Raw genomic sequence first — 13,325 nt, forward strand, 5'->3', positions numbered from 1 at the left:
AGACACCAAGTAACCTTTTGGTCTATTTCAAAGCTTTTCACAATTTTTCCCTACTTTCCTCTCTCCTTTGGTGATCATAACGATCTCAAAGAAAGATTATTCTTAAGTTTAATTTGCAAAATCCAGGTCCATGGAGTAATTTTACCAATTACAAAATGGATTTCTGTCTAGAAGTTTTCACAAGGAATCCCAGGATGATCTTTTAAAAGCTTGGCTCTCCTGTGGCTAGAAACTGTTGCTATTAAATTTGGGGCAGTGCGTAACTAGTTGAGAATTCGATGCACAGCCTTCAGACATTGTCTCAATCTTAACAATTGCTCTTTCCCCTGCCGCAGCCCAGACAGAGAAAAGAGAAGACTTACTTTCAAAGTGCTGTCGTCCTAACCAACTTTGTGCCGCTGATAAATGCCTTACATTTAAAGCAAGATAACGCTGTATCTCCCCCATGCATCTGACTTTCAGTGACTATTCTGAGAACTACTTATATTCTGACTACGTTGTCTGGTCTTCACTTTGCTGTAACACCCGTGAAAGGCACTGTTGCACGACAGTTGTGAGCACAGAACCTGGAGCTAAATTGCCAGGTTCAAATCCCAGCACTCTCACCTATTAGCTGGACGGACGGACACCTATTAGCTGGATTTCCTGATTACTGTGAGCTGAAAACCCTGGTCTCCCAAGAATGCTTCCCATCCTTCAGCTCTGCCTGCCTCTTACAATTTCCGGGATTATCTCTTCTTTGATGTTCACTGTGCCTTGTCACAATCCTATGCCATTTGGGATGAGTCACAATAGTTCTATGCCTCAGGTTCCTCCTTTGTAAAGTGGGAATATTAACATACCAACATTGATGGTGTACTGTGAGGATTAAATGTGTTCATGTATGTTAAGTGCTTAGAAAACTGCTTATCAAATGATATGTTCTAAATCCATGAACTTAAAAATAGACTCTCAGATATCAGACACAAAACCCCGACCATACGCTCTTCATAATAGATACATTTCCAACCCAAAGTCTCAGAAAGACTGAAAATAATGGAATGGCAGAAAGATCATACCAGTCAATACAGATTTAAAAAACTGATAGCACATTGCTCAGTAGCCACATCAGAGGCCAGAAGATAGTATAATTATATTGATAGCAAACAAAAAAAGACTTTAGAAGTTTTTAAGTTTGGAGTTATAAAGAAGGTCACTGCGACACAAAACCCCGAATTCAGTAGGATTATTCAATAGTTCTGAGGTTCTGTGCACCAAGCAACACAGCATCATTGAAAGAATGATATGGAAAATAGACAAATTCAAGTTTGGAACGTGGCAGACAAAAACAGAATATGGAAGATTGGAACTATGCAATTTATGTTGACTCAGCATTGACTGAAAAAGTCAAGGTTTTCTGACAACAGTGTTCTACCATTGGAAATTAGTAAGCAAAAAAAAAAAAAAGCCCTCCCCAAACATAAAAACACACTTCCACACAGTTTGTGTCAAGAAAGAAACAAGGGAAGTGGGTACACACTTAGCTCTAAAAGACAGTGACAACACCACGTAAAACACGGGGTGCAGCTAAAGGAGAGCTTGAGTCCTTTTCAGCCTTCATTGCAGACATCAGAAGAGAAGAAAGCCTGAAGAATAATAAGAGAAATGTCCATTTTCCAGTTATAAAACAAATATGGTAAGTCCAGGAGAGCAGAAGCAGTAAAACAATAAAAACCAGAAATGAATGAAATAGAAAACTAAGAAAAAAGAAAGAAAAATCACGAAACCAAAAGGTGTTGAAATTAAAAAGGTAAAATACACTGACACAAAATAGCCAGAACAATCTTGGGGGAAAAAATTAAGTTGGAAGACAACACTTGCCAATTTCAAAATTTACTACAAAGCTATGGACCTGAAGATATGGTGGCATTAATAAAGGTCAACTGATTTTTGACAAGTGTGACAAGAAAATCCATGGGGAAGGACAGTTTTTTGTTCAATGGTGCTGGGAGAGCTAGACACCCTCATGCAAAAGAATGAAATTGGACCCCTACCTCACATCATATAAAAACTAACTCAAAGTGAACCGTAGACCTAAAACTATGAAACGTAGAAGGAAACCCAGGAGCGTACCTTCGTGATCTTGGGCTAGTCAATGATTTCTTAAATACAGTACCAAATGCACAAACAATAAAGTAAAAAAAAATTATAAACTGAACTTCATCAAAATAGAGACTTCTATGCTTCAAAGGATCCCATCAAAAAAACAAGAGAGGAAAAGACAACCCAGAGACTGAGAGAAAATATTTGAAAGTCATTTATCTGAAGTCTTGTATTCGAATATAAAAAAGTTTTATGACTCAGTAAGGAGAAAATAACTAAATTAAAAATTGAGCAAAGGCTTTGAACAGACATTTCTCTAGGGAAGATATACAAATGGCCGATAAGAACATAAAAAGATGCTCAACCTCATTTGTCATGAGGGAAATGCAAATCAAAAGCGTGACATACCATTTCGAACCCACTAAAACGGCCATGATATTTAAAAAACCAGGTAAGCGTTCGTGAGGATGTGGAAAAGTTGGAACCTTCACACATCGCTGGCAGATTACAAAAGACCACAGAGTCTCTGATATCACTCCGGGCAGAGGCCCAGAGCAGAAAAGTCCATAGAGAGAGAAGGCAGTTTGGCGGTTGCCTAGGGCTGGAGGCGGGAGAACAGGAAGTGGCTGTTTAATGGGCTCCGTGTTCTTTTTTGGGTGATAAAACTATTCTAAAATTAGATTATGGTGAAGACTACCCAACTTTGAAAATACAATAAAAACCATTGAATCGTACACTTTAAATGGGTGAATTTTTATGGTACATAAATGTTACTCAATACAACTGAGGTTTGAAAAATGAAATACGATGACATTACATGCGGTGGTGTCCCCTGGACTGAATCCTGGAACAGAAAAAGACATTAGTGAAAAGACTGGCAAAACCTGAATAATGTCTGGAGTGGAGCAATAGCATTTGTACTAAGATATTTGTACTAATGTTAATTTTTAAACAAATTAAAGATTACGTGAGATGTTAAGGTTATAAAAGATGGGTCAAGGTCACACAGGAACTCTGTATTACCCTTGCAACTTTTCTGTAAACGTGAAATTATTCCAAAGTCAAAGTAAAAAACAGCCACAACAAACCTTTAGTACACTTGATGGAGAGAGAGAGAGAGACAGACGCAGAGAGAGAAGGCACAGACAATAATTAGGCATGACACATGCAGATTTAAACTACAAAATAGTGGCGCTGTAACTGTAACACTAGGAACAGTGATGTGCCAGTGCTGGGCAAGGCAGTGTCTTGCATTGTCACCACCTGGCAGGTGTCTGAGCTCGGGATGAATTCCACAATGTGACACAGTTTGAGATAAGAAATAGGCTCTTGGAGGAGTGACCTGCAACCCAAGGATCAGCGAGAGGAGACACAGTCTGTGGTTCACTGTCCTCCGTGGCTGCACGGCGGGTCATGTCAGCACCTGGGTGAGGAGAGGGTCAGCGTGGGCAAGCAGGCTGCTGGGCAGATCTGGATTCCAGGGCTTGGTGTGTATAGCAGTTGCCGAGAAAGCCAGTTGTCCAGCACCTGGAGACCTAGGGAGGCTGTGGGAAGCTGAAGACCCTCCTGGCAACAGAGGGGAGCTACCAGTCCTGGGGGAAGCTGAATGGGGGCCCCTGCATCTAGGAGAAGGCGGGTCTTGTCCAGTCTTCCCAGAGTAAGCTCTCGAGGTCACGTGGGCACAATTCTACACGATGCGCATAACCTATAAATTGCAAAATACATCAAATGCACAATTTCTTAGAAAAATATAACTTCATAAAACTACTCAAGAAGAAATATTTTTGGTTATGTTTATTACTTAAATCAGAAGGTTTCAAATCCACCCTCCTCCATCCAAAAAAAAAAAAAAACAAGAATAAAATAACACAACCCATTAAATCTAGAAAATTTTTTCAGTCAGACCCAAACTTCAAAGAACAGATAAAAATTATCTTAAACAATGTGTTCCAGTGAATATAAAATGAAGGAACACTGCCCACCTCGTTCTATGAAGTAAAATAATCCCGATGGCAAAATCAGATAAAGACAGAACAAGAAAGTAATAATTAAAGGCTAATCTCACTTTTAAATACAGCTGCCAAAATCCTAAATTAAATACTAGTCAACTGAATCCAGAAATACCTATTAAAAATACATCATTACTCAGTTGGCTTCACCCTAGGAATGCAAAGATGATTAAAATTAGAAAGTAAACGAATGGGATTTACCATATTAACTGGTAAAAGGGAGAGACCGTTATGCTCATATCAATAAACGTAGAAAAACTTCTGATAGTACTCAGAATTGTTTCACGATTAATGCCAATAGCAAACCAGAAGTAGAAAGCAACTTCCTTAGCCTGGTAAATGGCAGCTACCAAAAGTATAGGAATTTTCAAAATTATATAGCAAAAATTATATGTAATTATAAAATGATGAAAACATTCCCTTTCAGAGCAGGAACACGATGATCTGTTCTATCACCATTTCTACTCAACACCATACTGAACCTTTCCACTGGTGCAATAAGACAAGAAAAAGAAATAAAAGTTAAAGAATTTAAAAAGAAAAAAATAATACAAAAGAATCTATAAACTACTAAGAAATAAGGGTTTATCAAGATTGTTGAATGCAGAACTGATGGAAACCAGTAACACTGCTTTTCACCAACAACAAAAATTATAAAACTTTTTTAAAAAAGAATATATATTTCTTTTTTTTCAGATTTAATTTACTTATTTTTAGAGAGTGGGGAAGGAAGGAAGATAGGGAGGGAAACATCAATGTGTGGTTGTCTCCCACACACCCCCAACTGGGGACCTGGCCCGCAAACCAGGCACGTGCCCCGGACCAGGAATCGAACCAGTCACCCTTTGATTCACAGGTCGGCACTCAATCCACCAAGCCACACCAGTCAGGGCAAAAAAAGAATATATGTTTCAATGGCAACAATAAAATATAAGGTACCCAGCCCAGAAATAAATAGTGCATGAGACTTTTACCAATGAAATTATAAAACTTTATTGAAGAACATAGTAGAATACATAAATGGATGGACATAGAAACCATATTTATTGGTGGGAAGATGAAATTTTATAGCGACATCAGTTTCCCCCCAAATCAGTCTAATAAATTCAGTATAATTATAATAAAAATTCCAAAATGAGATTTTTCAAAGCTTGACAAGACCATCCTTAAATTCATACAGAAGATTAAAGCATGAAGAGCAGCCAACTCTTTTCAAAAGAGGAAACACGGGTGGGGGGAACTGATTCCAACAGACATCAACACTTTCTTTAAACAAGCAGCGTGGTATTGGCCCAGGGAGTGACAGGCAAAGGGAGCAGTAGTACGGAGTCTAGAATTAAACTCATGTCTGTCCGACAGTCGGCATTTAAATTATAGGAAAAGGATAAGGATAGCGCCACCGGTGCAGACACAAGGGGCCAGCCCCAAGACAGAGATGCAATCGGTCCAAACCACAGTCCATTCACAAACAATTTCCAGATGGCTTAATGACCTAAAGGCAAAAATACTATTAAATTATTGGAAAAAAATATCCCATGAGGTTTTAGTGATATTTGAACATGCAATTATTTCCTAAACCCAACCCGGTAAGCTCTAATCATAAAGGAAAAATGGACATTTCATTATGCTAAAATTAAGAACTTGTTTTATAACAAAAAGCATGAGATACAAAGTGAAAACACAGGCCGCCATCTCAGAGAAGATGTCTGCTGTGCACGTGACCAATATAACTCAAAACTAAGAGATAAACAACCCAAGGGAACAGTGATAAGTATGAACAAGCAATACCGGCCGATGTCCAGTGACACAGGAAACTGCACTCATCCACACGCCCCCTTTTTTAGCCGTTGTAGTTCCTCGCTTGCCAGTCATCTAGGTGTGTCCTTTGTAACTTTTTCTGTTTTCTGTGTATTTGCTAACTGACATGTGGGAGTTCTTCATGTTCGGAACCGGCTCTTTTGATCCGGCTATTCTGACCTTACGATGCAGACCCTGCTGTTTTCTCACCTTGTTCCCAAGAACATGTTGTTTACGTAACTTTTTAAATTAAATGTGATTTAATTAAATTTAAATTAAATGTTCGATACCTTTGTAACGAACGCTTTTGGTGTTCTAAGACATCTGTCTGCCCCAAATTCACAAAGATATCGCCCTGTGTTCCCTTGCAAACCTTCCGAGTTTTCACTTTTACGTTCAGTTACGTGATCTACTTTGAATTACTTTGTGTGTGGTGTGAGGTATGGGAGGAGGTCCGTCTTTTCCCTCCGTAAGTAGGCAGTGGTTCCAGAACCTTCTGACTTCCTTTCACCATTGAAATGCTGTGGTACTTTGACCAAAAACTAATTGACTATACAAGTCTGGGTTTATTTCTAAACTGTCTTTTTCATGGATCTTTACCCTCTTGGTTATTATAGGCAGTCTTGGAATTAGCGAATGTTAAGACCTCCAACTCTGTTAACTTTCAATATTGTTCTGGTTATTTTAGGTCTTTTACGTTTCCATGAAAATTTTAGAGTTAGTTCATCAGTTTCTACAACAATCCTACTAGAATATAAAAAAGTTTTATTGAGATATAATTCACATATCATACAATTCACCCACTTAGGTAAAGTATAAAATTCAAGTATACAATTCAAAGTGTTTAATTCAGGCAATGATTTTTGGTATATATTAATTTTTAGACATTGTGGTAAAATACATTTAACATAAAATTTGCCATTGTAATCATTTTTAATGAAAACAGTTCAGTGGTGTTAAGTACATTTACAGAGCAGTACAACCAGCACCAATATCTAGTTCTGCAGCCTTTTCATCATCCCAAACAGAAATCCTTCAACTAGTAGTGGTAGCCCCCCATTCCCCACCTCCCAGCCCCTGGTAATCTCTACTCTGCTTTCTGTCTCTACGAATTTGCTTATTCTGGATATTTCATATAAATGCAACCACACAATATTTGTCCTTTTGTGTCTGGCTTGTTTCCTTCGGTATAACGTTTTCAAGATTCATCCACGTTTAGCATGTATCAAAACATCATCCTTTTTCATGGCTGAATAATCCACGGCTTGTAGAAACCACGTTTTGTGCGTCAGTTCACCTGCCGATAGGCACTTGGGTTGTTTCCACCTTTTGGCCGTTGTGAGCAATGTGGCGATGAATATTGGCGCATGAGTGTCCGTTCAAGTCCTTGCTTTCGGTTCCTTTGGGTCCATGCCTGGGAGTGGAACTGCTGGGACATATAGCAATTCTATGTTTAACTTTCCAAGAAACTGCCACACTGTTTCCACGTAGCTGCTCCATTGTATGTTCCCCGGCAATGCACAAGGGTTCTGATTTCTCCACACTCACCAATACTTGCTATTCTTTGTGTTTTGGTTTTCCTTAGTCATCCTACCAAGTGTGAAGTGGTATCTCATCGTTGCTCTGATTTGCATTTCTCCAAGGACTAATGATGTTTGGTATCTTTTCATGTGTTTACTGGCCATTTCTATATATTTTTTGAGACACGACTATTTCTCTTCTGCCCATTTTTAAATCAGGTTGTTTGTCTTTTTGTTGTTGAGTTATAAGTGTTCTTTGTATATTCTGGATACGAGTCCCTTATTAGATACATGGTTTGCAAATATTTTCTCCCATGCTGTAGTTTATATATTCACTTTTTGGACAGTGTCTTTGATATACAAAAGTTTTTAATATTGACGAAGTCTAATTTATCTATTTTTTCTTTTGTTGCTCATTCCTGTGGTGTCATATCTATGTGCTAGTTATTTTTAATGGGATTGCACTGACTCTTTAGACTAGTTTTGGAAGAACTGAGATTGTAATATTATTATTTATAATGAATATTTATTTGGTCTCCCATTTAGGGCACAGAGACCCTAAAGTCCTTGGAATTTCCTAACTTAAAAGAGCAATAAAGGCATCTTGATATTCATAATGAACCTCTTTCAACCACATCTGAGCTTGTTAATGAGGTGGCTTTTGGAAAGCACCTAAGGATGGTGGCTGGTTGCTAGGGACACAGCCATGTGGTTTGAGGGGTGAAATTTTTAGTCCCAACCCCTACCCTCCAGGAAGGAGGTGACAGGCTGGAGATTAAGTTCAGTCACCAATGACCGATGATTTCATCAATCCCGTCTGTGTAGGACTGAGCCCTGCTCCTGTGGAATCTGATACTTTCTCTAGGTAACAGTGTCAGGATCTAACTGAGTTGACTTTAGGACTCCATTTGACACTGGAGAATTGCCTGGTGGTGTGAAAATAAAAAACCAAAACACACGTTGGAGACATCCTATCACCATCAGATCTGGTACTTCATGAACATGGTAGATCTTTCAAAATTACCTCAGGACTTCTCTACCTTGTCTCAGACACGGCCTAATCTATCCCTAATTATCTTCGAAAGACCCCACCTACTATATTGTGCTGGGGGTTGGAGTTTCCACATATGCACTGTGTGGGACACAAGCATGCAGTTCATAACAGAGATGCTCTCTCCCAGTGTCCCGGTACCCAGCCCTGGGGAAGTCCCAGGGGGGACCTATTCGGGAGCACATGCCCACTGCTGTGGCCAGAGACAGCCCAACCAGAACTCAGAATAGCAAAGGGACAGTCACTCTGAGAAATGAGTGTGCAGAAAAAGGGGAGAGGAGATCAGGGCAGAAAAATATATTAGGTGTCTTAAGAAGCGGGCGGGAGGGCTCCTCTGGAAAGTGTCAGGTCCACCCTAATGCCCAGTTAGCCGTTCTCCTGGAATCTGCCAGCTGGGAGACGGCTGTGAAGTACCCCAACTGGCTCCAGGGCTCAGGTAAGGAGAGGGAGTGTCTCCGTCTACTGGAAACATGATTAAGTGAAGGTCTTGTCCTTGAAGGTGGCAAGACATTCCATGCAGAGTGGGGAGACTGCCCTAGGGGACTTTGTGAATCCTCTGTGAGGTCAGAGGCAAGCGGCCCAAAGAAGAAAATGCATACTCAGCAGGGAAAGTCCAGGCACGATGGAGCTGTACTTCCCTTTGTAACAGTAACAATTATTAATATGACCACCAGCAGCATTCTTGGAGTTCTTACCCTGTGCTCGACACTGTGCCACGCACACGAGGCACAACTGTTGATCTGAGGTTTTGGCCATAGCTGTTACGACCTCTATGACTGGTGGAGTCTTTCAGCTCTAAAATCCAGTGATTCTCTTTTTATACTAATTAAGTCAAGGATTTGGGATTCCAAAATCCTTGGACAAAGAGGGAGAGAGGGTCCTGAGTTGCTCCCCCACACACCCCAGTAGAATGTAGGGCTTCCACGGGTTTCCACAAACATAATCCTGAATGGTCCCTACAACAAACGCTTATTGAATACATCGAGGGCGCTGCATTCCCTCATCTGCCATGGCTGCAGCTGGGTTTGATCAGCAGAAGCTCATAGTGAACTACAGCTCTACTGCCCAGCAATTTCACTTGGGCAGAGAAGGGGCTGACATCTCATTTCCAAACTCACAGAAGCACAGAGAAAGAACCCTTTCAGCTCCTCAGATGGAGTGCAGCCAATTCATGTGCAAAATTCCCTTGTTGCTGAGGCTTTCTGGCTTCCTCTGCTAAGACGACTGTCAGCCAGCCAGTCCAGAAAGCTTCTTTTGCCACCTTTCCATTTGTTTCAGGTACGCGGGGCAAGTCACGAGGTCTCACACGGGTGTTCAGGTTTTCCCATTAGCCATCAATGAGGGCAACACTTACACGTTGTATACAATGGGTTGACTAAAGCTTATGAGTGAAAAGTAACCAGCAGGGAAAAAAGGGGAGTGTGGTGAGATTAAATTAAAAATTTAATGGAAAGCAAATGTCATTACAAGTAGCAGCCTATGCCAGCGAGCCACCAACACTATACAAGGCTTTTTGATTTTGTTTTTCGAATACCCGCCCCCGACCCCCATTTTAAAATAAAAATATAGCATGCTTATAAAACAGAAGTCAAGCAATATAGTAAACTACAAAGAGAAGAATAAAACAAAGTCAATATCCACTTAGAAATAACCATCGCTAACTTGAGGTGAATATCATTCCTGATTTTTTCAACATTCCTGATTTCTTTTCTTTGGTGATAAAAGGATAGAGGATATTTTTTTTTATAAACAGAGACATACTTATTTTTATTTATCATGTTATTTTGCTTGTATTTAAGATAAGAAAATAAACTCAAATAATTACTAACCCTAAAATATTTCTTTATACTCACAGGTATTTATTTAAAAATGCATTCAAGTTTTTTTTTAATTATAAAAAATGAAGGTTAGTTATTTTTCTTTTTCCTTTTTTGGTAATATCAACTCTGCTATAGAAATGAGATTGGCACTCTTATAACCCCCCTTCCTCACTTCCAATTTACATCAGTTCAGTAGGGTTTATATTAGTAAGTAGCATGCATCTATGACTCTAACTCCCAGTTTGGTCTTGGTTCTTTGTAAATTCAATGCTCTCTCCAGTCCTTTTACGATAAGCTTCTCCATTATCAAGTTATTTGAGTCATCTCTCCTATCAAATGGTTTCCTTAACAAGGGCGCATAGGTGCTTAAGTGTACCTGACATTGTATTTGACAACTCGGCTGCCAGTTACGTACTTGCCACTTTTTTCCTACTCAGAACTCTGGGTACGTTCCTCCATTATTTCCTGTCATTAAATCTTGTGGAAAAGAAGTTTCGGGCCCTCGGTGACTTGCATTTCCTGCCCGAATGGTGAAGAATTCTCTTTTCATTCTTTTAGTTCATTCATTTATCAGGATATGTTTTGGGGTCAAGTGCTTCCTGTCAGATTTCCTAGAACACAGGGCACTTTTTCAATCTGAAGGTTAATTTCAGGAAACTTTTCTGTATTTTATCTTTCAATACTTCTTTAGTTCTTTTTTGGTCACCAATTACACATATGTTAGAGTGTCTTTGTCTTCCTATAATTATCCTCCTAATAATTAATTTTTATAAAGATTTTATTCATTTATTTTTAGAGAGAGGGGAAGGGAGGAAGAGAGGGAGAGAAACATCAATGTGTGGTTGCCTGTCACGCGCCCCCTACTGGGGACATGGTCCTCAACCCAGGCATGTGCCCTGACTGGGAATCAAACCCGAGATCCTTTGGTTCGCAGGCTGGTGCTCAATCCACTGAACCACACAGCCAGGGCTCAAAAATTAATTAAATCTTTTAAAAATTCTTTACCCATTGCAGTCACTCAAGTCTTGTTATCAATTCTGTGTTCAACCCTGTTTCTTGCTATCACTAATTCATGTATGTGTTCTATAATAGGGTTATTTTGATCAAGTTGTTTCCATCAACTGCCTTTTAATCTCATTCCCTTGTTTAAACAGCTCAGATTACCAGCTCTTGTTTTACTGAATTCATGCTGTTTTGAAGTTCTTTGAGAACACAATACAACCTTAGGAATTTTGCTTCTTAGATTAGCCCTTCTTCCCCATTGGTTTCATCCGTTGGTCACTCCATTCTCTCTGCTGGCTGTAGCGTATTTATGCAGCTGCCAGGTCATTTATTTAAATTTGCTTATGTTTAAGACCATTTGCCCTGTTCAGACCATTTATTTTAATAGCTAGTGCAGCCATACCAGTGTATACCAGCCAAACCCGAGCCCTGCGTGGGGAGGGAGGAGGAGCCACCTACACAGGCTTTTGTTCCAGGGACTGGACTCTGCTGTCTTCTGGTATGTGCATCAAGTCCCGTGCCACAGTGAGTTTCAAATGGACAGGAGACATAGCTACGATATCATGGGGAGAAGATTCTTGGGATTTAAGGGGTTGCTCTTAATTCAGGGACAAGCAGGGGGGTTTTGTCCCGTTCCACCCCTCTCTCCCCAGCAACACTCCCTCCTCCGACATGCACTGCGAACACACACCAGCCCCACTCAGAGGAAGGAAGAGATAAGACTACTCGTGCTGTCTAACTCAGGTTTTAACGAGAATTCTGGATGCTGCAAATTCCCCCAATGCGAGGCAGGGTTAGGAGCTCTCTTCGTTCTTGCTGGGGAATCTGATCTTTTTCTTTGGTGACCATCATTTGAAGTTTAAAGCACAGTGACAAGGGCTCATTCCCTTGCTTCACTGCTGGTGAATTTAAGTGGTTTTCACTTCTTAAGTTTTAATATATTTTGATAGTTCATTTTTTAGGCTCTAGGAGAGGGAAGTTCTGTGATGTGGCCTTATTTATCTTACTAAACTACACCGAAATCTTTGAGAGAAGCACTTGATAAAATACTTTAAAAATAAGTTTATTATAACTAATGAATATAAAATCTGACAGATGTTTTCGAACATTTTTGCAAAAAAAAGTAAAACCCCCCCTCGTTCCCCCTCCCCACAAGTTACAGAATAAGAACTTGGACAGTTTTACATGAAACACTAAACATGAAATCTTCATTCACTGATGGGTCCTAAAAGGCTCCGACACATTGTATTCTAAGTAAAGGTCCATTAAAATTAAGAAATCAACGAAGCACTTGACACTTGCTTTCTACTGTCATGATGCGCAGTCAAAACGCGGAGGGACAGCACAGGTAACGAAGACGGCCTGCGACGGATACTCAAAGTGCACGGGTCTCTGAGACCACAGACATTCGAGATAAGAACACTGGGGGTGGGACTCAACATTGACTTAAAAAATTAATCCAAGGAAACCTATGTACATTGTAGCCTTTGGCATCTGGTCTAACGTGTTTCTTCTGCATAGAGACGTCATTTTGTTCCATCTCTTAACCAGATCGAATCGGCCTGAACGCACGTCCCGTCTAACACAGATTGTCCACAGCCAATTTCACATGAGGTAGTTGGGCTGTTTACTGGCATTCTGGGGACTCAGATCAAACACACCGTGAGGCTGGCTCAGGAACCTTCTGGGAAGCAACAGAAATTACTTCTAGCTCACCCTCCTTGTCATCCCTGCCTCCACGTACACCCACAAAAAGACAGGCATGCAGGGGTCTGTGCGGATGAGACCAGCTTTGCAAAGGAGACCCCCATCCCAGGGTGGTGTCTGTTTATAAAGCCCAGGGAAAAAATATCGACCATACCTTAAAGGTAACAGAGAGGATGTGCTTAAAGCAAGCAAGATCTCTTTCTTGTGTTCTCACAAGAGTTTGCTAAAAACGTGTTCATTCTGAAAGAGAAGTGATTCCTAGGGTAACTAGAGAATTTTGGGACCCTTGCATTTCCGAGGAGTGGTGTGTGTTCCCCTTTTAATGAAAGTCTGTGTG

Source organism: Desmodus rotundus, chromosome 6 (assembly GCF_022682495.2).
Source record: "Desmodus rotundus isolate HL8 chromosome 6, HLdesRot8A.1, whole genome shotgun sequence".
NCBI lineage: Eukaryota > Metazoa > Chordata > Mammalia > Chiroptera > Phyllostomidae > Desmodus > Desmodus rotundus.